This window comes from Zonotrichia leucophrys, chromosome Z, assembly GCF_028769735.1.
Source record: "Zonotrichia leucophrys gambelii isolate GWCS_2022_RI chromosome Z, RI_Zleu_2.0, whole genome shotgun sequence".
Classification (NCBI taxonomy): Eukaryota; Metazoa; Chordata; class Aves; order Passeriformes; family Passerellidae; genus Zonotrichia; species Zonotrichia leucophrys.
In genome coordinates, this window is record NC_088200.1 from 59188039 (window position 1) to 59215059 (window position 27021).

General features: G+C 47.8%; 1 protein-coding gene across 1 annotated transcript in view; it reads left to right on the top strand.

Moving 5' to 3' along the window:
* Window positions 1-5344: 5344 nt before the first annotated feature.
* The window catches only part of CORO2A (coronin 2A), a 56966-nt gene continuing 35289 nt past the window's right edge, over window positions 5345-27021 (top strand). The window contains exon 1 of the mRNA XM_064736736.1: window positions 5345-5419. The gene's annotated coding sequence lies outside the window, so the exon portion shown is untranslated. The remainder of the gene's footprint in view (window positions 5420-27021) is intronic.

Sequence of the window (27021 nt, forward strand, 5' to 3'; positions counted from 1 at the left end):
CATGGGCTCTCATCTACTTTCTTCCACTTCATGAACTTCAGTGGTATTGAAAAGCACTGAACTTAGGTCACAGAATTGCAATTGGGCCAGACACAAATCCCTCAGGCCCCTGCAAGACCTGTGGTGACTATCAGTCAGTGCCATGGGTGTTTTGAATCTCTTGGTTACCTCTGCATGAAGTGCTCAAGAATGATTTGTGCTGCCACTGACAACTGTTGTGGCTGGGAAACAGTTTGACCTGGTTATGCAGCCCAGCAGCTCCTTCTGCCTCTGCTGGTGCCTGTGGTAAAAGAGGAGTCTTTCTACTCAGAACCAGTCTTTGCTGAGCTTTGCTGTATGCATAACATTACTTGTGAAATTAAGCTTTCTATCTCTGCATTAACCTCAACCTTAAGATACCAGCTTGCAACCCTAAAAAGGACAGTTTTGATTTCCACACCCACCCTCCTCCCTATGATGTGCCATTAACTTGTAAATTCACTTTGTTGCAGGATCTTGTGGTCACCAAAAGTTCGTAGGGTTTGAGAGGATAAACCCTATGGTTGGAGTGGTGCCAAACACATAAAGCCAGTGCTGGCTCAATAAGTCTCTGAGCTGCCAACAAGAAGATGCTGTGAAGCTTCCCTTTTTTACCTCTTCTTTTTGGCCGGGCTGGCAGGATCTGCACCTTCATATGCTGTGGCTAAGCTCTATTCTGGCATGCTGCCAGAGTGGTAAGAGGCACTACTGGGGAGGTTGCCTTTGGTTAATGTTTAGTCTAAGCTTGAGCTTCTCGTCCAGGGTGAAGGTGAGAGCTAAGGGGCAAGGCATTTTCTGTGGGTGGATGTCTACAACACCCTGTAGCAGGAGCTATACCACAGTGCTGAGTTTCTTTTCCAGTTTGCAGGCTGGGCAACTTCCTGCAAGACGCCCAGGCTTGGGTTTGCTCTCTTCCCATTTAAGAGCTCACTTGCGGTCTGAGAAAATGCTGAGGCTTCTCCAGCCATCTCCCAGTGCTAAGAGCTCCTTTACAAAACATTAGCTCTAGTTTGTCTAGGGACATGCCAAGTGCAAGAAGACAAACACTTTCCAATGACCGAGCCACAGTGCTGGAGCTGATATAATATAATGCCAGGCGAGATAATTTAACCCCTTTCCTAAGTTCAGTGAGAAGCTGGGGCCTGCACAGAGATGCTGAATCATGAGATTATCTGTGTGCTTTCTGTTCAGGAGCTCTCCAGAGGGGAAAACAGTGCACTGGGTTAGTCAGTGGAAGAGAAGGTATTGTAACCATGACACATTTGGGGTGAAAGGTACTGTACTCTACTGCAGCTAGATGTTTGCTTTGGTCACATGGTCTGCTACCTTTGAGATGAAGTCCTTATTTCTCTTGTTATTAAATGACAACTTCCTGCAAAGTGCAAAGTCTGCCTTTGAGACTCCAGCTACTGGATCAGTATCTGCTCTGGTTTTGAGCTTATTTTTTATGACAAAGAACCTCTGGCACTTTCTGGTGTCAAGCTGTTCGAAGCTTGAAGACTTGGAGCAATATCCAGGGTAAGGAGAATTAAATTTCAAGCCCCCCTGTAATACCAAAATTGTCCAGATAAAAACTTTCTAACACAGGTTTGAGTATTAGAGAGCAGCATTCTTTATTGCAGTGTGCTGGTCACTCAGAGAATCCTTCCTTTAACTGAGTGCCCTGAACATTGGTAAATGCTCAAAACTGAGAGTTTTAAATCATACACACTGATGACATACTCATTGGCTATCCCTGATTACATGATGTATGTGTATTACTTTTTTTTACATAGTTGCACACTTCATTGGAAGTCCCTATATGGCTCTTTGGGGTTTGTCTTCAATGTCCAGTGTACTTTTTAGGTGCCTGTTCCTCAACTCTCATTTTGAGTAAGTGCAATATCATTGCTTTGCATAACTTCTGCTTTGTCAGCCTTGCAAAGCTAAGCTGGCATACTGTTTGTTTTTTGCATGAGTTTTTTTGTCTACTCCTCCAAGACTATATTGTTCCTTTATTTGATAAGAGTAAAATGTTTTTCTGTTCTACTGTCCTTATCATTTGGGAAAAAAATAGTACTCAGCCCAACATTACAGTTCCATGCTGAAAATAATGCCTACATATTTTTCTTTTACAGAGTCATTTTGCTGGTAGAAAAGCATTGTCTATGGGCAGCATTTTGCAGGGATGAAAAGTTCAAAAAAAAATTAAAACCAATTGACATTTTTTTTGCATCTTCCAATAACATTTTTCAACATCATAAAAGCTATTGCACTTGATGGAAAATGCCAATGGCCACAAACTCTGAAAAGGCTTCCAGTTTTGGCACTACCATTGCAATGGTGCTTTAAATCAGTCCCAAGGCTGCTAGGTGTTGTGCCCTCCATGCCACCTGCCCACATACCTGTGGCACAGTTAGTTTTAGTGAGCTGCATGGCACTGGAAATAATTACAGTAGGAAAAATAGGTACCAGTGAAGTTTTTGTTAAAGATGAAGCTAATTGGTCATAACTAATTAGCAGTTTTTTCCATGTGTCTCCATCCAGAGCCATGTCAGGCCCCTTGTCCTCTGCAGGCAGGGGTAAAGCAGAATTCAGTGCTTGCTGCCGTGTCTCCCCTTCAGTGCAGATGTACTGGGCTGTGTGCTGGTATGACTTAGCCTTGAATTAAATATACCTGAGGATATAATATCTGCAAACTGGTCATGCCTTTTCTAGAGTTGCAAGGCATATCACCTTGCAGAAAGCTAGTTCCCTTCTGTCTCTTCTCATCCCCCTCTGTAAATGCTCCATGCCAGTCAGGACCTTGCTCCCAGGGAGCTGTGCCCAGCTGGATGAACTTCTTCATCATTGCTGCACAGACACCATGAATGTGGACATGCTGTGTAGCTCCTGCAATGCAAACCAGCCACAACAGGTGCCAGCTCTGCTCTTCCAGTGGCTTGCCACAGGTTGAGATAGTGCACATGGCTAACAGGAGTGTTGTTCTGTTGCACTGCTGTCAGGCTCCCCTTCATAACCAACTCTGCTGGAGTGGTAGCTTTCCACCTCTCACTATTTTGCATGGGCCAGAAAGAGATGGGTGGGATACCGGCCTGCCTTTCAGCCTGATTCCTGGTACCTAATGGTGTGGGAGAGAATTACAGAACATGCTGCTCCAACTTCTGCTGTTGGATCTCAACAGAAAGCACAAACATGTTGGCTGCTGGAGGCCCTTTGCACAGCAGAAGTGTTGTGTGGGAGAGCTCTTTCCCAAAAGCCACTTCTGTGGACACAGGCTGTCAGCAGCAGTTGCTCAGCCAGGCCCTTGCTGCTGGATGACCAGTTGAGACATCTCAGGGAACACGTCAGAGATTCACCCCAATCACCAAGGACACCCCAGGCTCAGCCACCAAGTTTAAGACTGCAAAGGGGACTGGGGAGCAAAACCATTCACTTTGTCAGCACCTAAAACAGCTCTCAGGAATGTCACTTGCATATGAGTAGCACAGCCAGATACCTGCAGTGGACAGAGCTGTAGGTGAAAGAAATCTTTCTCCCCAAGGACCCTAAACAAAGATGTCTTTGTCTCTCTGTCAGTCCTGCATGCAATCTTCTACAGCTTACTCAGGGCTGGAGCACAACGTGTTAAAGGAAGCACTGGAAATCATCTGTGCATCAGTACCTGACCTGTCTTGTACTTCTCCATGGGGAAGGTGTGCACACACTGCGAGGATCCTGAGGGCTACCAGAAGTCATCTCAATTCCTGTAGGCACGGCAGGCCCAGGACAGCTGCTGCACTAGCAGCCACAATTTGTGTCCACAGGAATTCCTTCCTGTGCTCTATCCATGGATATTGCTTCTCCACAGTTGTCTGGTGGTGTATCTGCTGAAGCACCTCAGTCTCCTGGGATGTCCTGGGCTGGCACCTGGTAGCAAAGGGTGAAGATCACTCTTGGTGATTGCTGGTTGGTTCTGAAATTCTGCTCAACACCCTTGAAACATTCAGTGGATCTGGTCCTTTCACAGGCATTATTTTTCTTCTCCAGAAGGACTTGAGGTGTGCTGACAGATGTGCTAATGATGATATCATACATGCAGTCTCCTCTTTTACTAGAGTTGGGGTCTGGAGTGAGGAACTGGTTGCTGGGTTTGTGGTTGTGATCTCCCCTTGATGGAATTATCTTTCAGCTAAGGACAGCAGTTCTTACTGTTCCAGTGATTTCAATCCTGCTATGTTGCCTGTTATTGCTTCGGTTGAGAGTGTTTGAGACATTTTTTTGGAAGGGTTCACAAGGCCTCTACCACTTCTGTCTTTGTCTACATCTGCTAAGGTTGATATACAGCTTCTTGATAAATAGTACTTTGCCTTGAGGAGTTAATAATTGGTAACAGCATCCACACTATCATTGGGGCACGTATGCTTTTCTGTTTGCTCACTTACACTGATCTGCAGCATCTCACTTGTGAAGGACATTGAGTCTCACAGTCTTGTCACAGCTGCTAGCTCAGCCCAGAGCTGCCTCTGCTAACCCAACGAGTGATGGGACTAAGGTATGTAGATGAGCTGTCTGTCTCAGACTCTGATTAATCAGACAGGAGCAGAGCAGTGTAAGCTGAGGTGGTGACCTGGCCAAAGAAACCTCTGCTATTTGATCTTGGGTGCTGCTGTCTACTTACCAAGTTCCTCATTCAGGGCACTGAGGAGTTTTGCAGTGCTACCAAGGTACCAGCTGACCCCAAAGTATGAGTGTGAGCTCTGTGAGAAGCTTTCTAAAGCCATATGCTATCAGTAAAGGGCCTGCAGCTTTGGGCCAGTCTCTCTCCATCTGCCAGGGACTGCTGAGACAGCCAGAGGCTACCAGCTAAGGCTGGCACATTAAAACTGTTGCAGGGGTGCGTGCAGTGTTCAGGATGTGTGATACCTGGTGGGCACAGAGAACTCAAGCTCTCTGAGCTAATGCAAGGCCTGTGGCACTCACTGCAAGTGACGGCAACGTCCTGATGCTGTCAGGTCGATCTCAGGTAAGGAGAATCACGCAGCCACCTTTCACCATGTGCCTCTGGGCACAGAGTCGGGGATCCACCTGCAGCGGCGATAGTGACGGCGAATGGCACACATCGGATCGGGTGGGATGGCTCCCAAGCCCAGGGTAGCGGAGATGCACCGGAGCACCTTGCTGTGGTTGCGGAGGGGCTCTCCCCGCTCCGGCACCAGGACAAACCCCCGCTGACCGCTGGAGGCTGCGCCCAGGGGCCGGGCACGACCGCGGACCTGATCGCCCCGGCCAGGCTCTTGGGAGCTCCGCGGGTGCCCGCCGGCACCTCCCGGCTGCGGGGCGCGGCGCGGGGGCGGGCCGGGGCGGGGACCGGGCGGGCCGGGCCGGGCTGGCGCGGCGCGGCTCCCGTGCGCACGTCCAGACCCCCGCGGGCAGCGGCAAGGTACGAGAGCGCGGGAGGTGGTGCGGGGCGTGGGGCCGGGGCAGGCGCGGGCAGGGCCGGCTCGGGCACCTGCCGCAGCCCGGGGCCTGCGGAGCCCGGCGGTGCCGGGGAGCGGGAGGGGACGCCCGCTCTGCCCGCCTTGCGCCGGGGGTGCCGCAGCTCCCTCCGGCCCCACCCCGCTTTGTGAGGAGCTGGGGCAGCCGCCTGCAGCCGCGGGGGCAACCACGGCCGGGGGATGCCCTGGCCGCCCGGCGCCGCGGGCCTCGGGCATCCCCCGTGCTGCGGCGGAGCGGGGCGTTCCCGCCGGCCGGGGCAGCCGGTGCTGGTCGCGCCCTCGGCGGGTAAGGCTCTCTCGCTCAGCGATAGCGCCAGGGCTATTCCTGCAGGGATCTGCCGGCGGGGCTTTCTGCGCGGGGTGTGGCGGACTAGCAGCCGGCCCGCGGCGGGAGCCCTCCGACCGGTGGTCTGCAGGCAGCGGTGCGCGGAGCAACAGGGCTTCTTGCCGACCCGGGCCATCCTGGTGCCTGGTCGGAAGGCTGCGCCTGCTGCCAGCCCTGCCGCCGGTGCCACGGTTGGCATCTGTATAACTTCGCCTATTATTTATACAGAAGCCTCACCTATGGCTGTGTGTGCGATGAGTTAAATTTGGCCTCTTTCCTGCGAGTTGTGGGGAATTCGGATGCTTGATGTCAGGGTAGGTCGCATCTTGCACTGAGCGTGACGACAGCCACATCAATGACTCTCTGGCACCGGGATCCCCTGGTCCCACTTCCCCCTGAAGGGGGAACCGGCACCTTGAAGGAGTCTTATTTTCAGGCGGCACAGCTTTGAAGACTGCTTCCTCCGTGGGTCTGGCTTTGATGCCGCAGCTCTGTCAAAGGCCAAGACAGGCTGTTGCAAAGGGATGTGTAACAGACAGCACTTTGCAGACCTATGGCCCGATGAGGCCAGCTATGTGCAGTGTCTCAGCACATTGTTCACTTTGCAGGGAGTGGTGCCCTCCTTGTCATGCTCTGGAGCATCCTATCTGTTCCTGATTTCCATGCCACCCTGCCCCAGCCCCAGACCTTTTTATTTATACTTTCTAAGAAGACGCTGTGCTCCATCCCTTGTGAAGGGTATTTACCTGGACAGGCTTAACCTCTTTTGGCCCCTTGGGTGCTCAAGGGAAGTAATTTCTGCTGAGGATTCAGGGAACATTTGGGAGAAGGTTGACTGATGGTTGCCTTTAAGCTTCTCCAGTGCAGGCTCCCCAGTGGGTTAACAAAGGATCAGCCTGTGTAGCCCTGCTGTTCCCTTTGTTCTTCCTCTGGCTGTGCCCTCTTTGGAGAGCTCTGATCTCTCCTGATTTGATCAGAGATAGGGAGTGACTGATGGAGACACGAGGGAGTTCATGTTTTGGTTGTGAGCATTTCAGGAAACTCTAGGGCATTGTGAGGCAGAATAGGGGAGAGATGGTTGCTTCTTAGAGACAGGAAAAAAATACGTGTTTTCATCTGTGCTGCTGTTATTTGGTGAATTAGCTTTATGACATCTATTGTTATAGCTTCAATGAGCTGTGTTTCAAATTCATACAATCTGTCTGTAGCAAAAAATCACTGCCCGTTATCTCAGTAGAGCTGCCTTAGACAGGAAATGTGAGACCCAGGTACTGGACAAAGAGCCACACAATTCTGCTGCCTGCATCCCAGCTCTGCCCTAAGTTCCTCCTAGCCCCTCTTCCTCTGAGGCAAAGCACCTGAGCTTGAGTGTGCCTGTTTTTGCAAGTCCAGGGGTGAGGGAGACCACTGTCCCCTGCCTGACCAGCAGCACTGATCACCTCCATCCTGTTCATCCATCTGGCTGCTGGCTGTGTCTGTGCAGCAGGTGGATTTCCTGGTGGCGGGTCAGGGTATCTCCAGATGTTGTATATTTCTCATTCTCCTTTTCTGCCTTGATAATTACTGCCTGTCTTTCAAGTATGCTGGTTTGTCCCCTCTGAGGAAATTTCCCGCTCTGCAAATGCCAGTAATGGATAATAGTTTCGCGTTTTTGTATCTGCTACATTTGTTAGTAGCTGGATAATGAGTGGATTTTCAGTTGCCTAAGTCTGTGAGTCTCTTTCTAGGGGTGTTGGTAGTGGGCAGGTTACTGCCTCTGGAACAGGTTTATGGTGCTTCTGCAAGGGGAAGTTCTCTCTTGCCTGTGGGCTGCCTGGACTGGCAGATGCCTAAATTGGTGTGAGCTGGGTTTTGGAGATGAATAGCTGAGTACGGAGCAGATCCCTGTGCTGTAAGCGTCAGGTGCCCAAGCACTCACTGTTACAGAGGCTTAGGGAGAGAACTGAAAGCTTTGGCATATCCCAGAAAAAAAAAGGTGATTCTTTGAGTGACAGACGATTGCCTTGGGGCAGGCTAAGCTGTATTTTATGCATGACCTTGCAGACTCCTCATAATTTGTGGTCAGTTTGCTGCCTCTGACTTTTTTGTATTTGTTGATCCACAGTGGCTGCATAGCATGAAGTCTTCATGCTACGTTGTTAGGTCCTGATTTCCCCAGGCAGGGATTTTGATGGGAAAACTACTGGGGAATGGGCTGTGACAGGGTATGACAGAGACTCAGTGAGGACAGTGTGGAGGGAAACTGTGCCAGATCATTTCCCCACCATCCACTCCTGACTGGTTCAAGGGGACTCAGCTGGTCCTTAACAGCCACACCCTGTTCTCCACTCTCATAGGAAAAGTTTGTTTGAAGTGTTTGCTTCAACAAAAGAGCCCCACAAAATGCCAGCACCTTATCTGAATGTTCCTGACTCCCAGTTATAAACACCAGTGATCTTACAGCTGGCCAGTGGGCTGTCTGGGTGGTTGCTGGTGGTTGCTACTAAACTGCTGCTCAGAGCCAAGGCCATCCCTGGTGAGGCTGGACAGCAGCTGTGCTTTCAAAGAGCTGTCTGGCCACCTCTTGATGCACAGCAGGAGCACATATGGTCTGGTCTCTTGCTCCCGTGGCAAGAAGGCACTGGAGTGGTGGTGTGGTGAGGTGTTTCCCATGTAGTCATTCCGTGGCTTCCCGTAAGTTCATGCTGTAAAGCTGCTCTGGCTGCGGAGCTGACTGAGGCAAGCAGCCTGCAGCGCACTGCAATTATGCTGACGTGCCTCCTGCCTCTCCTCAGGAGAAACAGGAAAGACCTTACATCATCCAGGAGACTGTATTGGCTGAGAGATTTTGATACTCACAGGGTTATACTGGCTTGTAAGTAGAAGCTAGACTGGCCTTGTATTTCCAGGGATTTCCCCTCTGTGGTATTACAGGCTTGCCAGCAATTCCCCATTTTGAAAATACACCCTGCAGGGCTCTGTTAGTGTAATGCTGATGCTTACTATTTCTAAAGCACTTTGAAATTCACAAATAGGACTTTCTGACCCTCAGCCAAGCAAAATCCTTTCTAAAGCTTGGAGACATGCTGCTGCCAAGAGTAGGACCAATGATAGTGTGCAGCTCCAAGCCCTGTTCTCTCTTCCCTTGTTGACCTGTTCCCTGCTCTGCTTCACATAGTTTCAGATTTTCCAGTGCCCAAAGTTTGGTGCCTCTCTCGCTCTTTCTTCTGAGCATCCTTCAGAGCTCTGGTTTGTTGAAGAGTTTCCTTCCAGTCTGGTGAATAGCCTGCTCTTTATCTCTGTGCCAAGAAACATGGACCTACCTGCAGAGAGGAGGTTGCAACTGATGACTCTGCACTGCCTCTCTCCCTCTGTGGGACAAAGTCACCTAGGAAAATGATAAGGAAGACAGAGCAGAAGAAAATCCCAGCAGCTGTGGTATTTTTATAGCTAGATTGAGACAAAGTTCATGAAAGCTGATAAGATAGCAACCAGGAAAGCAACAGAGGCCAAACTCCATCTTGTTCTTCCTCCTGTGGTTCTGGGAGTTGTGCTTAAACAGGAGAGGAGGCAATGCTTGGGGGAGAGCTCCTCCCAGAAAGAGGTGACTGGGCAAGGCTGTCCATGTCAGGGTTGCATTAATACAGGAAATATGATCCTCATGACTTGAGGATCTTTCACATAAAGTTGAGTAGGGACAGTCAGAAAAAAAAGTGCGGGGAGGGGCCAAGGCAAATACTGGGTTTACTCCCAAGAGCCAAAATTAATCAGTCATTGCTCTACAAATACCATGATTTAAACTTGCCTTCCAGAGCATATGTTAAAAGGGTTGAATTCCTCCTTGGGAGACTTTGAAATCTCTGGATCCCCTCCCAAGTTTTCTGATAATCAGTGGTAGGGTGCATGAGAAGTGCTTGGTGGGCAAGTGCTTTATTCTCAGATGTGGCTCACTCTGTGGGCTGGGACATGGACGGTTACAGCAGGTGAACAAGAACACGTGCAAGCACAGGTCGGGGAGCAGCAGATCTCTCCCTGTACTGTCTGTCCTACTCCAGCCTCACCTGGATCTTTTTTGGCCATGGAGTGTTAGCATGTAGGTTCTGCCAAAGGACCCCTGAAGGGCTGCCCCTGAACGGCCCCCAGTGTCACACCATTGATCTTTGCTGAGTCCTGTAGCACCACAGCTACCCTGTCGGGTATCTATCTGTGCAGTTTTGCTTTCTGGGCTGCAGCAAATTTGACTCTGCCAGTGCTGTTCAGCTCTCAGCCACCTTTCACATGGTTACATTGAGGTTATTTCAAACCAGTTATTTAAACCAGTGTTTCACAGTGTTTTCCCTAAGCAAGAGTACACAAATCTTGAAAAATGTAAACCATATTGCCTTAGAAAAGCATAGCTACCATTTTGCCTGAATTGGTGGTGGAGTTACAGTGCTCGTTTCTAGGAAGTCTAACACTGATGTTTTTAGGAACACCACCTGTAATGTGAATGATGCCAGGAAGGACCAATCTTCCTTGTCACCCTTGGTTTCTTCTAGTCTATCTGCTCTGTAAAAGGAGCCTGTGCTGGCAACAAAATTTCAGGGTAATAGGCACAGAGAATCCAGACAGCTCTTTAATTGCAAGAGACAAGGAGAAGTAGTCAAAGATTGTCTTGCTAACATCTACTTAAATGTAATTAGTTCACATTATTTTTCTCTGCCATTTTCTCTAATTTAATTTGAATACCAAAATGCACATGTAGAGGAACAAAAACAAAATCAGAATAGCATTGCTCCAAGTTCCTGCTCTTGTAATGTTCAGTTTCTTTACATGAGAGGCTCTTTTCCTTGCAGTCAGGGAGGATCAGAGTCTGTCTTCTGACCCCTCCTGCCTGTGGTCATGGCTGTTTCCCTTTGAATTTGCAAAAGGTCTTTATGTCAGCAGCTGATGCTCGAGTCTTAATTGAAAAGATTGATTTTGCTAATGATAGCCTGGCATCTGGCATGTTTCATGGACATCAATTGGAATTCAGTGTCTCACAGTTTTAAAAATCATGGTATTTAACGGGTTAATAGGGATTGAAGGGTTTGACTTTACAGCCTCTTGCATCTATTTGAAGCTCATTTTCCTGTCATACATTAATCTTCTTGTGCAGTAGTTCTGGGTGTGATGCATCCTCCCAGGCAACACAAGTCTTGGAGCAGCAAAACCCAACCCTTCTATGAGATTTTATAGGTAAAAGCTCAAGTGGAAAGTTGAAGCTTTTGTCAGTCTTGGTCTCCAGGTTGTATTTTGGTGAACTCTTGGTTTCTGTGGAATTGAAAAGATCAAAAATCACTTCTGTCTTTATAGATAATGGATTCTTCAATTGGGCTGACAAACCACAATGAAAGCCAGTAGCTGGAAGCAGAAGTTATTACTTGGCAAAATAATAAGGCAGTTGTGTTTTTAGCAGCAAAGAGGAGGAATCGTGGGAAGAGCTTCCCAGGATGATGCATAGCTAGAAACTTGAACAGGATGATCACCTAAATAATGTCACTCAGTGCAGATAGCAGTGTTCTCTTGAAGTAGGTGACATCTCTCAGCCTGCCATTAAACAGCAGCTACTGGCCTCCTGCAGGACTTTCTGTTCTCCAGCTAGTCACCACTAGAGCGTCTCATCTCACAGAGGAGACCATACATGTCTCCTCTCCAAGCTCTCAGCATGTTCTGCTGGCTCTGCCCTTAGGGTCCCAAGGTGGTATTCTTGTTCCCTAACACAACAGCTGACTTTCTCTCCTGAGTAATGTTTTATGGTTGTTGGAGGGAGGACAGTTTGAAGGCAGGAGTCCTCTGAGCCAGTTGGAACATTTTAAGTGGAGAAGGACACGTCACTGGCTGTGTTGACTTGTGGTCTGGACAGGGTGGGGTAGGTGACTCATCCTCATGGAGGCAGAGCACTGTGTAGGACCAGTACCTGCTTTTGTGACTGGCATGTAATGACTGACTGAGTTCACAATTATCCAGACAGGGGCTTAACAGGATGGTTTTCTTGACTTTAGTACCCCCACCTCTGGAGATTTTCAGAATTCACATGAATGGGGATGTGAAAAGCCTGGTTTGACTTAAAGGCTAATCCTATTTTGACTGGAAGTTTGTGCTGGGGACCATCCGAGGTCCCTCCCAGCCTAAATTTGCCTGTGATTTGGTCATGATACTAGAAGCAAAAACCTGATGATGATATTAGAAGTTTCCCTAAGTTAAAGCAAGGAAACCCACAGCTAAAAAGAAAGAAACCCACACCTAGAAAGTCTGTCTTGGTCCTTGTGTTCCATGTTTCTTTTCCCAAGGTTCATGATGCACATTGAACTCAAATGAATGGTTAAGAATTTCTAACTTTCTCTGCAGCATACATATCTGCTTTATAGGCTGATGGGCTGAATTAAGAAAAAATATCAAAGGATACCCTTGAGTATATTTTGGTCATCCTTGAGGTTTAAAAGATCCTATTTCACTAAAGATATCCTGCTCTTAGCCTGGGGAATCTCTTTGTTTTGAGATCCTTGAGTATATTTTGGTCATCCTTGAGGTTTAAAAGATCCTATTTCACTAAAGATATCCTGCTCTTAACCTGGGGAATCTCTTTGTTTTGAGACCTTTGCTTTGGTGTTCATTTGTCTGTGGGCTGTTACTAGAGTAGGGCTTCTTAAGCCTGATAGAGAAAATGCATTTAATGTGTAAAGAGGGAACTGAAGTGACAATTTCTTTACCTCCTCTTTCTCTCAATTTTGAGAAACTAGTCATTATTTTATGTATGGTTTTGTATATTTCTGAAGAGTTTTACAATGTCTTACCTGTGCTTCCTTCCCTGACATGACTTGCAACATGAACTTCTCTATGACTTCATGGCAGCTTACCTTACATATATAAAAAAATTAGCAGCATTTGTACTCTTATTTCTGCCTGTCTTGCAGTCAAACTCAGTGTTGTGAGTTTGGAAGATTAATGGCACTAGAAGTGTTTCACACACCTTTTGTTGTTGTGGGGCTCTGCTTCCACTGGTGCCACTGGCCACTACCAGTACAGGCAGATGACCACAGAGTGGTTTTAGTCCATTAGTCTGGAAATCTGCAAGTGTCCTCAACTCCTGCAGAAAAGCAAGACTTCCTCAGGAAATCCAGTTTTTTGTTTTGAGCTGTTTCCAAACTAACCCTTTTTAAACTTTCATATCTACCTGTGTCATTACCTGCTGTCCTTCCTGCCCCTGGAGTTCCTGGCATGACAGTGCCATGCAGGGCAGGGAGCACTCACGTGCAGTCCTTGAGCCTGCTCAGGGAGCCCTCTGTGGGACTCATCCCACTTGCTGTCATCCCAGGCTAAACTAGGAGCACAGTGCTGACTCTCCACTGGCTCTGACCAGTCTTCAGAAGTTTCCTGAAGGCTATCCGGTACTGGAAAGCCTTAGATACTGATGTAATTTCATGAACACATAAAATATCCACAGAAAACTGCATATGCAGATAGCTGTGGTGAAGCTCTGTGTGTCCTACCCAGTGCTTTATTTCTCACTCTTCTTACACAGACAGCCTTTGTTTTTGCTGCCTAAGGCATGGAAAGAGCATCCCAAGCTGCCTGGCCTGCATTATGTCAGGAATTCAGAATTCTCCTTTAATTCACAGCCAGATTTTAAGGACTGTGCTACCTTTCTGGGTTTTCTTTAATTTTTTTTTCTCTTTCGTACTGCACTGATTTAAAGAAAACCCCAAAACGGTCTGGATACATCTATAATGCAACTTGGTCTTCGATGCCTTGTGCCAAACTAGCTTCCTGCAGATCACTGAGGACATGGTAATGCAAAAGGGAATGCAGAGGAGGATAACTGTTTAGCTTGGAAAAGGTATATCTGAAAAGGGATATGACATGCAGCTTTTCACATATGGTAGTAGGATGGGATGGAGAGTTCAGATAGGGAGTGATTGTTCCTCTGTTTATCATTACCCAGGAACTACAGGATACAGATAAACAGTGGAACGCATTGACACAGGATGTTGGGGATGTGGTTCAAGAAAAGCCATTAGATGAATCTGCAGGCAGAAAATCCATTAGGGCTGGCTAAACAGACAGATAAGCCTTTGGCTCAAAAAGTCAGTGAGGCACAGATGCCCAGAGCTGACTCAAAGGCATAGAAAAGATCAGTTTGTCAGCGTGGATATCAGCTATGCTAGGGAAATAGGCTGGCATAGAAAGCAGTGGTGGTAGAAGGAGAGAGAGCCTGTAGCAGGGAGGTCTGCTGGGATGTGGAGGCACTTCCAGAGGTGCTCCTGGCTGGAAGGGTTGAAGTGAAGGCTGATGTGTTGGGACAAAGCTGGAAGCTGAACAAAACTCATCCTGGTGGAGATACATGAAGGGGCTGGCAGGAATGAAGTATACAGTGATTAAACTACTACAGTGTGGGAGGAGAGGCTGATCTTCATTGCTGGGAGGTGTGAAGATGGAGAGGTGTGAAGAATGAGACTGGAGGAGAGCAGTGGTGCTGAATCAAATCATCAGAGATTGAGGAGCACCTAAAAGAAATATAAGAGTGCAGTACTTGGAGGAGAGCAGGTAAAGAAAATAGTCTATATGGAGACAGGTAAGGCTGAAAGTCAAACAGAGAGGGATGTCTGTGTGCAGTGACTTACCTATATGCTAACTGTAGCATCTGTAGTTCAAGAAAAGCAGATCTGGAGAGTGAAAGAGGTGATACCAGGACTTTTTATATCCACGGGTATTTTGAATGTTTTAGTTTGACTCAGCTGGTTCCACAGCAGATGGAGAATACTGTGTCCTGATCCTGGAATGGTTTTAATTTCAGCTGGGGGGAATCCTGTCTGCATGTTCCAAGATGGCTTTGCAATGCAAACTGGAGTGCAATGAATGGCAGCAATAAAGAGATTGGCTCCAAACCCATGCTCTAAGTCTGAACCAAACAATACTTTTGTACTTGCACTGATGAAATAGTTTCAGAGTGATGGCAGTGATTTCCAGAAACTGTATATTTGCCAAGCCCAGCAGGTGAATGAATTGGCACAGAATCTCTTTTCCCTGGCAGGGAAAGCATGGGTAGTCTTCCCACTTAGTCAGCATCAATCAAAGCCAGACTAAAAACGAAAATGCAAAACTCAACCTGCTACTGATGCTCTAAATGATGAATTTTAAAATTTATGATGTATAGGGTACCATACTCACAGTGGGTGACATCAAACTGGAGAACTGTCCCTAGTGAGCTTCCACAGGGCTCCATCCTTGGCCCTTTAACATCTTCATTAACAACTTGGGTGCAGTACTGAAAGGGATACTAAGCAAGTTTGTCAATGACACCAAATTGCAGGAACTGTTGACTCCCTTGAGGACCGAGAGGCCCTATGGAGACACTCTGATAAAACAGAGGGCTGGGCAACCACCAACAATGTGAAGTTTAACAAGGGGAAGTGCTGGATTGTGCACTTGGGGCAGCGCTGGAAGTGTGTATAGACTGGGGAGCAAGAGACTGGAGCGCAGCTCCATGGAATGGCAGCTGGGGGTCCTGGTCAGTGTCAAGTTGAATGTGAGTCAGCTGCGCCCTGGCAGGCAGAAGGGCCATCCATGTCCTGGGGTGAATCAGGCACAGCATCACAGCCAGGCAAGAGAGGGGACTGTCCTGCTCTGCTCTGCTCTGCTCTGGGGCAGCCTCACCTCCAGTGCTGGGGGCTGTTCTGGGTGATAAAAGACATTGAGCTGTTAGAGAGTGTCCAGAGGAGGCCAACGAAGATGGTGAAGGGCCTGAGGGTGAAGCCATGTGAGGAGCAGCTTGGTCTGTTCAGCCTAGAGGAGACTGAGGGGAGACCTCACTGCAGTTACAACTTCTTTGTGAGGGGAAGAGGAGGGACAGACACTGATATCTACAGTCTTGTGGCCAGTGACAGGACTTGAGGAAAAGGCCTGAAACTGATTTAGGGAATGTTTAGGCTGGATATCAGGAAAAAGTTTTTCACCCTGAGGGTGGTGGGAACTGGAACAGGCTCCCCAGGGAAGTGATTACAGCACTGTTGTCATGGTTTGAGCCTGGCACAGAGCCAGTGCCCCCCATGAAAATGCCCTCACCCTGGTGTCTGCTGTGAGATGTGACCAGGAATAAGCAAAACAGGCTTTAGCTTGAACATAAAGAACACTTTATTACCTAAACTACAGGAAAATAGGGAAAGACCATAAGGAAAAGAAAAAAAAAATTGAAAACCTTACAAAAACCACTTTCCTCCTCCCCACTACCTGACTTTCCCAATCCGATACATTCTCCCAAATCACCAACTGCCCAGCCTTGGCCCCACACTTTAGTATACTCAAACTGCAGTTCATGAAGAGGAAAGGAGTCCTTCTTGTTCCATAGGCTTCCCCTGGAAACACACTGAAACCTCGTGTGCTTCCCTGTCACTTCGGCACCGCCCGGAAAAAGTCCTTTTGCCGCTTGTGACATCTTCCTTCCATGCCCAGTGCTCTCACCACTGACGCATGGACCAGAGCTGCTTTTAGGGTTGTCTTTCAAGGATGCCTTGTCTCACTCCAAAAAGGCACAGTCTCTGCTTTGGGACATCTGTCCCCCCCATATTTTTCCAACCCCCTGGGGCCGGGGGGTCCTCACGAATGAACCCTCCTGGTTCTGAGCCACTGCTTCCCCCTAAGTGCAGTCTGTGTCACAGGAACAACTGAGTCCATGGCCACAAGAAAAGTCCAGCCAAAAGGCCACTCCAAATCATCTCTCCCCATTCAATCATCTCCACGTTCTTCGGGCCAGGTCCTTGTCTCATCTCATCTCTCATCTCCCTTCTTATTCAGCTTCGAGGAGGATTAGCATTTTTTGCAAGGCCCCAATCATGAAAGAAAGGGGTTAAAACTTTCAGTCTCTGTCTGTCCCGGAACGATGATACTCCCACACGTGCTGCTGCTGCGGCCGGCCGGGCTGCACCCTTCTCCCCCCTTTCTCCTCCTGGGCCGGCTGCTATCACATTCCGTCTCGCCGACTCTCCCTCTCTCTCCCTCCTGGGGGAGGGAATGGCTGCCCGATGTCTCTTGGGGCTCCTCCACCCTTCCATCCTTGAGGGCCTTCTCACCCCCATCTCTGTCCAGGCCCCGGGCCTACCACGTGGCTGCCCCTCCCCCGCCCAGCAGCAGCGACTGGACAGGGGAGGGTGATCTGACCTCTTCGCCACGACGTCCCAAGAGAGCCTCCCAAGGCCAAAGCCCTGCTTTTTAACCCCTGTGTATTCTCGGAGGTGTGTCCAAACCCCACTGGCTACACCAGGTGTCAGTATGAAACTCAGAACATCCATTGGTTTGACCACAGCATCCCAGAATTCCCACTCCTTCCTGGTCAAACCACCACAACTGTGTAAGACCCCTTGGGGCCCCCGTGTGGGAGACTCCTAATAAAAAGTTCTATGCCAGGAGTAAGAGATGAATGAGACTTTTTCGGTATTCAGGTTGCTGTTTATTTTTATCTTATCAGAAGTTCTGCACACCATCTACATCAGACCTAGCACACATGGAGAAGACAGCAAAAAAGGTCACAAGATGTACAGTTTCAAGGTCTTTTAAAGCTGTTTTATCCAATTAACCCTTAAAACATACTTTATTTCTACTTATCTACCAATAACTCATTATATATCTGCCACGCAACATCTGCATTGTGGCTCTCCCCAACACAGCAGAAAATGGAGTAGATGAAGAAGAAGGAACCAGCCAAAATCCAAAATCCTCTATTTGTTCTTCTGTTTACCTCCTTCTGACTACTAAAAACCTAAATTTTTCACCCTGTGATAAACTATACTATTATCTATTTCACACACTTGCAGATTCCAATTAATCCCAAAGTCTTGGAAGCCCTCTCCATCGAAGAAGGTTAAAAGCAGTATTTTCCTGGGAATCAGGACTTGTCAGGACAGGCAGGAAAATAATCCCCATGCTCTGTGTTCCAACACAGAACCAAGCCTGACAGAGTCCAAGAACTCTGTCAAGAAGTGTTTGGACAATGCTCTCACATGGAGTAACTCCTGGGAATATCCTGTGCAGGGACAGGAGTTGTATTTCAATAATCTGGATGGGTCCCTTCCAAATCAGCATATTCTATGATTCTATGATGTGGTGGAAGAAAGCACTGGCTGTTGTGCCTGTCACACCTGCCTTTGCCACTCTCTTGCTGGCTTGTCATGCTTCATGTAAAAGTGGCACCTGCTGTTAAAGAGAGTGTGTTAGGAGTTTTCTGGAGAACAGACAGATGTCAATTCTGATTTAATTAGCCACTCAGAAAGAAAGGCCTCAACTTGAATTATAATTCCACAGGCACTGCATGGGTGTGGGAGAGTTTCCCACACTTCTCTTCTGTGTAGGCCCCTCACTATTTTTTTGCATGCAGATGATGCTGTAAGGCAGGTGAATGAATTCTGCAGCTATGGGTTCCAGAGAATACCTCTGATACTGCCTGCTGCCTTTCAAGGAACAAAGCCCTGCTGTCATTGCCCTCAGAAGGACAGGGACCATTTCCCTCTGATTCTGGCTCACGTCTGAGAAACTCTCAGGTGGTTTTTCTCTGGTCTATGGTAGTAGGTATGTGTGTCCTTTGCTGCCAAATCCATTTGCTAACAGAAAGATACAACTTCTGGGAGGGCAGTTAGAGAGCCAGACTCTCCTTGGCACTGACAGTGTAATAAGCAGACCAAGAAAGCAAGCTGCAGCTGGAGGGAAGTAGGTCAGACATTAGAGAAAACTTCATCCCCAGCAGGGCAGTGGGACCAGGCAGGTGGAGGCCATCATCCTTAGGGAATTCGAAGGCTCCGCATCTGTACTGACTTAGAGCTATGGAAAGGTTGACTGTGAGGCTTAACTGGAGACCAGAGAGGTGGGGTCTCCCACACTGTGCCCTTGCAAGGCTGTGCTTTCCTGCCCAGACAAATAGGAGCCTGGTTAGTGCCCCCCTCAGCTCTTCAGCAGTTTTAATTTCCCCAGGCAGCTTCAGAGATGAGATACAGACTTGGTGTCACTGGCCAGGACCTCATCACATTCAAGCCTGTGTACACAGCTCCAGCCATGGGGGAGTGCAGTGACATGACATCACACTAGATGTAAGGGCTGTACATTGAGACATTCAAGTGAAGTGTGTAACCTCCAAATCTCGACAGAACTCAGGAGAAACATCTGCACTTGGCGCATTTCCATTGCCTCACCATCCTGCTGGGCATTCAGGTTTTCTCATGCATCTGTGTTCTGGTGGCTGCCACAACTGCTCAGGTAGGCAGAAGAGGTTTGAGAGGAAATCTAGCTATCCCAATGGATTCCACTTGGATTCCTTTGGGCCAGTAACCAAGATATTGGGACTCTCTGGAGGTGAACAATCTTGAACCTGTGAACCTTTGCTAAAAGGAAAGCCTTCTGTACAGTAGCCTTTAGAAAAGACACCCTCTCTGCCAGATGTCTGCAGGCCTCACAATAAAGACAGGTGGACCAGGTGTCCTTGTCTTCCCAAAGAACATAGCAGGTTACTGAGACCCAGCTGCATCATTTTGATGGAGAGCTGAACTTTGGTTTCTGAAACCCAGAAGCCAGCTTGGCCTTGAATAGCAGGGAACTTCTTTTTGAGAAACAGGAGAGTGAAAGCCTGGTGTTCTGGTCTCAGGAGAAACTGCTGAGCTTTGGAGAATGTCTGATGATGAGTTTTTCAAGGTTCCCTTTCTGACAAGAAACGTGGCAACGTCCCTGAAAGTTCGTAACTTACTTGTTAAGCTGAGTTTCTGCAGGTGGGGGGGGCAAAGAGGCTTCCAGTTTTTATTGTTCTTTGAACCAAGATTGTTTTATTTGCTTTCCTTTTCTAATGAAGCAGGATCTTGCCAGCATATAAAAGGTCTCTAAGGTGGAATTTGCCCTCTTGTTGAATTCAGAAGCACATTAGTACTCACAAGGAAGTTGATAAGCAATAATATTTTCTTTGCTGCCCAGGTAACGAGCAAAGTGAAAGAGGGTATTGTCTCTGGAGAATGCAGGCAAGTTAGCTTTATCTTTCTGTACACACGCTATCTTGGAAGGCTAGAGGTGAATCAGAGGAAGGCGGGTCTTACCCTCCAAAGAGGCTGGCATTGCCCCATCCTTTGCTTCAGTAATACTGCCTCCTGCCCTTCCTGAGAGCTCTGATAAGCCTAATGAAACTGAGCTGAGGTTGGGGTTGTTTTGGGTTTTGCTAGTCTCCACACTCCCCTGATCCACTGTGGTATCTTGTAAAGGCCATGTTGACTGAAGGCACTCATGTCCTCAACTCACCATGTTTCTTTCTGTCAGAACTTGCAGATTATGGCACCACATGAGGCAGAAAAGGGAGTGGTGAAAGGACAGGTTGAACTGCCAAAAAAGGTGTTACCACTGAGTGAGGAATCATTCCTGGAGTATTCTCCTGTGCCTCCTGGGATGTACAAATTGACTTTCCACTGACTGAGCACAGGTGTGTTCACACACAGTGAAGGGTGGTCTGTACACTTCAGTTTGATTTATAGCTGACATTGGGTGAGAAATATTAATAAAGAAGCTTCTCCTGTGATTGGGGGTGATTCATGAGCGAGCGGTGTGAACCTTCAAGAAGCAGAGCTCCAGGTGCTGTTGGCAGTGGAGTAAGAATGATGGTGCCTCAGGCTCTCTTGATCCAGGGTGAACCACTTTGGTTGCTTGTGGGAAGAATGATGCTGGTCAGGCCACTGCAGGGAAGTCCAGTGTCTGGCAGCAGACCCTCCATGGGCACTTCCCAGCTCCTGGGCCTTCTAAGCAGGCTGGAGGCTCCAGACTGCCTTATGCCTATAACGAAGGTAAAACCAGCCCCCTATGAAATTTAATAAAGATAAAAGTCAGTTTCTGCCCCTGATGTGCAGCCTCGCCCTGCAGTGAAAGGAGCAGCTCTTGTGAAGGCTGTGGGGGTCCTGGTGGGCAGCAAGTTTGACCAGAGTCATCTGGGTAACTCTGCAGGGCACCTGCAGCCTGAGCTTCTCCACAAGACTCCAAATAGGCACATTTTCCAAGGAGGCCAGTGGGATCTCATCCTCATCAGTCTTTCAAACTCGGCTGGACAGTCTAAGGAACCTGACCTCCCTTTTGTCGGGAACTTTGTTGTGGGCTGAGGACAGGACTGACTCAGGACCTCCACGAGTGCCTTCTGGCCTGATGTTTTCATGTGGTTCTGTGATTTAGCGTTGTAATTTCTCTTTGCTTCTCTCATGTGTCCCAGGGAAGCTCAAGTACACATTTGGCGTCAAGATTGGAAGTCACCACAGCAATAAAATAAAGAACAGGTGACAATTCAGCCAGTACTTCATGACGTGCGCTTCAAAGTGTTCTAGGGGGTTCTACCCAAAATATAGTCTTGGATTCCTCACCAGATCAGGTGACAGGAGAGCTTGAGCCTCTTCAGAGCTGCCTGAGACTGTGGTCTCTGCTGGCTTTTCTCTTTGCTCTCTTCGCTGCTCCTCACCATCATTGCTGACTGTGCTGAGTTAAAAATAACCTGGCTGAGCTATTTTTATACGGAACATGTACTCCCTTGTCCATCTCCCTGGTTTGCCAGCATTGCAGAAGAGCACAGAAGAGAAGTAGCAGGCAGTGGGGACGTGGCAGTAGCATGGACAGGTGTCACCAGGAGGGCGTTATTATGCTGGATGCCATGTGGTGTTGCTGCCTGCCTTGGGGAGTGCACTGTGGTTTAAACCTGTGTCTGAACACAAGTGTAGCTGGAAAACTCATCAAGGAAGGCCATGGGAGTTTTGCTGTCTCAGCCTTGTCTTGTGAAGAGTGGTCTGGTTTCACTCACTCCTCGCAGCCCTTGTCTGCCTGTGGACATATGTGCTTAAAGTTATTTTGAGGGTCACAACACTTGGTGTATCCTCTAAAGTAAAAAAATTTGCACAATGTGCATTTTGCCAAGCCTGGGACCTTGGCATGAATTTGGCCCTAGCTGGGCAGCCTTGGGTTCCATCATTAGAAGGATGCTCTGAGACAAAAAGTGTGGTACCAGCTGGTGATGATGTTTGCGGGGTGCAGGGCTGCAGTGGGTTTCTGGAGTCTTTCTATTCTGTACAGGCTGAGTCTCTATGCAATGTTTGCCTTCCCTGGCCTAAGCCAATAACTGGGGGATGCAAAAGTACTGAAATACCCTTTTGCTTATGGTCTGAGCAGAAGATGCCTGTGTCAGTGGCAGAGCCACTGTCTCATGTCTCCTTGAGGCTGTGTCCATGTGGCAAGGATTCACATGAGACCTCAAGTCCTGCCCTGGCCACTGTGCACCAAGAAAAAGGGGCAAGAGGGGCTGCTGTGCACTCTCAGAGAAATTTTCGTTTTGTGGATGAGGAAATCAACCCATTATTTCAGTTTTGAGTGTCTCCTTCACCTTCCTACTTCATGTCCTCTCTACTTGTGCAATGCTTATTCTTGAGATGTTTGTTTTCCATGGCCAGCTTACCAGGGCACCATATTTAAGTACCTGTGCCATGCTGGAGAGCTGCAAATACATTGGAGTGTTTTTTAGAGCTGGGTTTTCTGATAACAGACAACATCTCTAGAATATGTTGTTCTTTGAGATCTTGCTTGCTGCTGTGATTTTGTTCCCCACCACTTCTGTGGATCCTGGTCCATGTGCACTGGTGGCATGCCCTTTCTCGGGTAGCCAGTAGCCTGCATGATGTGCTCTGCCTGCAGTGACAGAAGCAGTTCCCACAACTCCTGGTGGGCTTCCCAGGAGAAGGGAGCTTCATGGCTTTGCAGAGGAGCAATACTCAAACTAGCATTGGTGGTGGACATGGACAAAGTGTCTCTTTTCATCACCTGTTCTGCTTCTGAACATACAGATTGGAACATCTGACTGATGCTTAGTTTGGTGAAGGCTCTTTGCCCATGCTTCATTATGAGGCTGTTTTATAGTGCAGGAGAGGGATGTGGTGTGTGTGCTGTGTGTCTGGGGAGGCCAGCACGTCCCTCTTGGGAAGGGCCGGCTGCAGCCTCTGAGCTGCTTTTGGGAAGAGACACGTGTCTATTTCTGAAAGCCGACTGAAACCTTAGTCTGAGCTCCCTTAATCTGAGCCCGGGAACGGTGGGTGTGGATCCTTATGGAACAAAAGACAAAGAAAGGCAATTGATAAAATCGAGGCCCATCGCTGGATGGCTGATTTAAAAGGCTGGTTCCCAGCTGGCCAGTTTAAAAAAGCTTCCAGCTTTGGTCGCAGATAGGGTTGTTTTTCCAAGGATATGCCTGTGAGCAGCTGTAAAAAGGTCCCGCTGCCTGATAGAAAGGCGTGCTGAAAGGTTTTTATTTGCTACTGTGGATTGATTGGAGTACAGATGCTCTGGAAGACGTGCTGCATTATTCATGCGGTAGATACCGTTGCTAAAAGCTAATGTACAGCCTGGAGGCTGTGAGGAGTGGTACGGTCCTTTGTGTGGTTTTGTTGATTCACTAGAGAGCCTGGACTGCTCTTAAGCTTTTTTCTTTGAGTACTGAGATTAATAAAGCAAATCGAGGAATGTGAGATCACTTAGTTGATGGTTCTCTACCTCCTTTCTTGTTTACAAAAACTATTCGAAGCTTTCTTTCTTTTTTTTCTTTTTTTTTTTTTTTTCTTTTGAATGCATTATTCATACAAAACTGCTTGCTAGGCTGGCCCTGTTTGCAAGACTTCAGTAGTAACTCAGTTTTCTTGTGGCACCAGCTTAAACTGCTTCCCTATCCGGCTCAAGTGTCTGCAGTAAGTGTCCCACTTCGGATTCTCTGTTAATGCATATTCAGCAGCCGTACCCATTAGATTGCACTGCTGTACACAGATGCTGGGCACCCAGCAGCAGCAGCAGGGCTGTGGGACACACACAGGCCCTTTGTTTCTGCACTCTGGCTGCAGTGGAAGGCCTCACACAGCACTTGCGCAGTGCTGTGACACACAGGCCGTTTTCATGTGAAGAGGAGAAACTGCAGCACGTGGGGGCAAAACTGCAGTGTGTGTGCTTGAGACTGGACTGCCTGCAGTCCTGTTCTGGAGACCAGCCTGAGAACATGTGATTTTCTGTAGCTCTCTCTGCTTACTGGTAGCAGCTGGCTGTCAATTGACATGGTCAAGACCATGCTCTGATGGTTAAGTTCTCCCTCTGGGGACTCTGAACTGATAAACCTCATCTCCAAGGAAACATTTTCTTCTCAAGGATTTTGCTTCTCAGACCAGAGCTGTGGAAGAGACATAGCCTCAATGCAGACTCCACCTGCCCTGCAGGTACAACCAAGTCATGACCCAAGAGGTGAAAGCCACCATATCAGTGCTTGTTTATTTCTCTTGTAACAATAAACTTGTAGCCCCTGAGTTTGTGGTGTTGTTTGAGACGACAAGTGCAGGTGGTATTTAAAGCTCTGGGTTGTTTTTTAATCATATAGTCTGGTTGACTTTGGTTCCAAAGGAATTTATTACTGACAATTTCCCCTTATTAGTGTTATAGCATGGAAGTGGAATTTGGATGGCAAGGTCTGTCTAGGGTGTGTCACCTGCTGCATTGCAGATATGCCTAGGAGGGTGTCCATGGCTTTGAGGGGAACCCAGCTTAATCTGAGAGGTTCACAAACCATTTGGTGTGATAGGCTTGTGGAAAGCAAGTCCAGAAATGGAATGGTCTGTTCTTATTTGTCATCTGAGCCAGAAGGCTGGTGTCTGGTGACGAAATTCTGAGAGCTCTGATTTTGTCTTGAAGCAGCAACTCAACATATACTGTGATAAACCAGGAAGCTATTTCTCATGTGTGTTTCTTACAAATTGTAGATAACAATTCCTCTGTTTGAAATTCCTCTGTTTGGCTTCAGGGTTGCCTTTTTAAGGGTGTATTTGTATTCCATCTTTGAAGATGGAAAGGTGTGGGTGGATTTTGGGAAAGAAAAAAATAAGCAAACTCAAAAATGTAAACCTGAGAGCATTAAATTAAATTTAAAATGTTGCCTGGATGAGGGTGGGAACCAGCAAACTAGTCTGAAACATGGGTGGGGCAAATGGACACACCTGGGCCAGTGGATTGCCAGTGTTTGGCTTGGCCTCTGTGTGCTTATGGCCGTGCTCTGATTGTGCTGCTGGGCGCAGGGAAGTGACTGTCAAAGGACAACAGTCAGACATGCTGGACTTAGGAGGTGTATGACTGATTACTTGCAAAGATAATGCATAAATGTTTGGAGGGAGTGTTCTCAGGGAGCAATTCCCCACCTCTTTCCTGGGCAGGAAAGGACATTTCCTATTGTGAAATTAAAGAGTTAGAAGAAGAAGAAACAAAAATGGCAAAGATAGTGTTCTCTGCTGAGCTGTAAAGTGTGAGCTATAGTTGTTCTCTGGATTTCTAGAGTTGTTGCTTTTCATGTACTGCAAAGGACAGACCTTTGCTTATCCTGTTATTACCACTGGACTTTCCAGGCCTGTTTATATGGGAATACATTTTCAGCAGAAGCTAAAGCCTGTAATTATATTAATGCAATCACACCAGTATTGCTGGTCCTCCTTGGCATGCAGAAAGTAATCCAGAAGAGGTACTTCCTACGGGGGTAAAGGAGAAGATGCTTTCATCCCTATCTTGACTTTAGAGAGCCATGTCTGCACGGGCACATTTGTTGGTGTGCAAAGTAAAACCCAGTGTAGGCAGGAGTGTGAGGCTGCCTGTCCTGCAGAGAGCTGCTGGGTTGCACAGAGCTGCAGGCCTGCCTTTCCCTAGCAGCGACAGCAAGACTCTGTGCAGCCCAAGAAGGCAGGCTGTGACAGGAGGTGTTCTCTGGCGCACTGACTCTGAATCTGGGCTCCTGGGTGTTGCTCCAGATGTCCAGTCACAGGTGAGACAGGAGGTCTTCTCCTGCTGCAGATAAGGCTTTCTGTGAGTGATCTGCTAATGACACAGATGCTTGCTGAGCTGGACATGGAGCTTAGGATTGGTTGTTGGAAAAACCTGCTCCCAGAGCCCCAGGAGAAGAGAAGCTTGTAGATCCTGAGGAATTGCCCCCCTGGTAGGCTGTGAACAACAAGTACTTTATTGTCCTGCACACAGCCCATCTGGGGATCCCAGTGGGTTCTTGGGATACTGGCTGCTTAGCCAGGGAGTTGTTTCCTAAGGGATGCCCTTTGATCAGCTCAGCAGCACAGTCCTGTCTGGTAGGGATCACAGCTTCCAACCACAGTGGATTCTTGTAGGGACAAATGCAGAGCCCTCCCCAAGCCTGGCTAAATTCCCCTGTAGCAGCAAGAAGGGATGAGCGGGGCTTCGGAGCACAGCAGGGCAGGTGATGTTGGACAGTGCTCACAGAAGGTGTGGGGGGACCCCAGTCAGTGGGGCTGCAGCACACATGAGGAGCTGTCTGAAATTAACTCAGAGCAACTATCACGTTCTCTTTGAGTACTTTACAGAGGATGGAGGAGGTTCCTGAACTCTAGATGCAGGGGAGCTTGAAAGCTTGAGCCTCTCTATAAGGAGGACGTCAGAAACAACAAGAAAAAGTGGAGCACATGAGAGAAATAATGAGATGAAAAAGGCATCATGAGCATGGTGAAACCAATTATGTCAACATTCTGATTTCATCTTCCAGAGGGTGGTAAGACCAGTGGATGTGGGATCTTTTATCTTGACTTCAGAAAAATGTTAGCCCATGCTATTAAGATAAAGGAATATGCGCTATATACGTCTATCTGTGGTCAGGTATATGTAAATTTGGTGAGAGAATTATGGAGGAGAGCTTACATGACAATTTGGTATCAGAATGGGAGGATTTATTGAGAAGAATTTTGCAGGGTTCTTCCTGACATCTGGTGCTTTTTGTATTTTTATTAGCAATTAGAACAAAGGAATCAATAATAAACAGGAAACCAGGAGTAGCAGGAAGCTTGCAGAATAACAGGGCTCTGGTTTGAAACTGCCTTGATGACCTGAAGTAATGGCATGGGAAAATTAGGAAATGGTTCAGCAGAGAGAGGTTCGGGTCTCCAGATAATGCAGTACCACCAGACCCAGTGCAATTCTGCAGAAAAGCATCCAAAGGTGGCATTTAATTCCAACATGACCCAGTGACATGCTGTAGAAAGAAAACAATAAATATGAACTGGAGAATATCTGGTAAATTTAAAAGGGAGCTTTGGATGGTTCTGTCCATGCATGTAAGTGGAATAGATGCATTCTGCCAGTTTGAGGTGCAGCTGCTCTGGTAAAATGCAGATAAGCCAAAGGACAAATTCGTCAGCTGTTGAG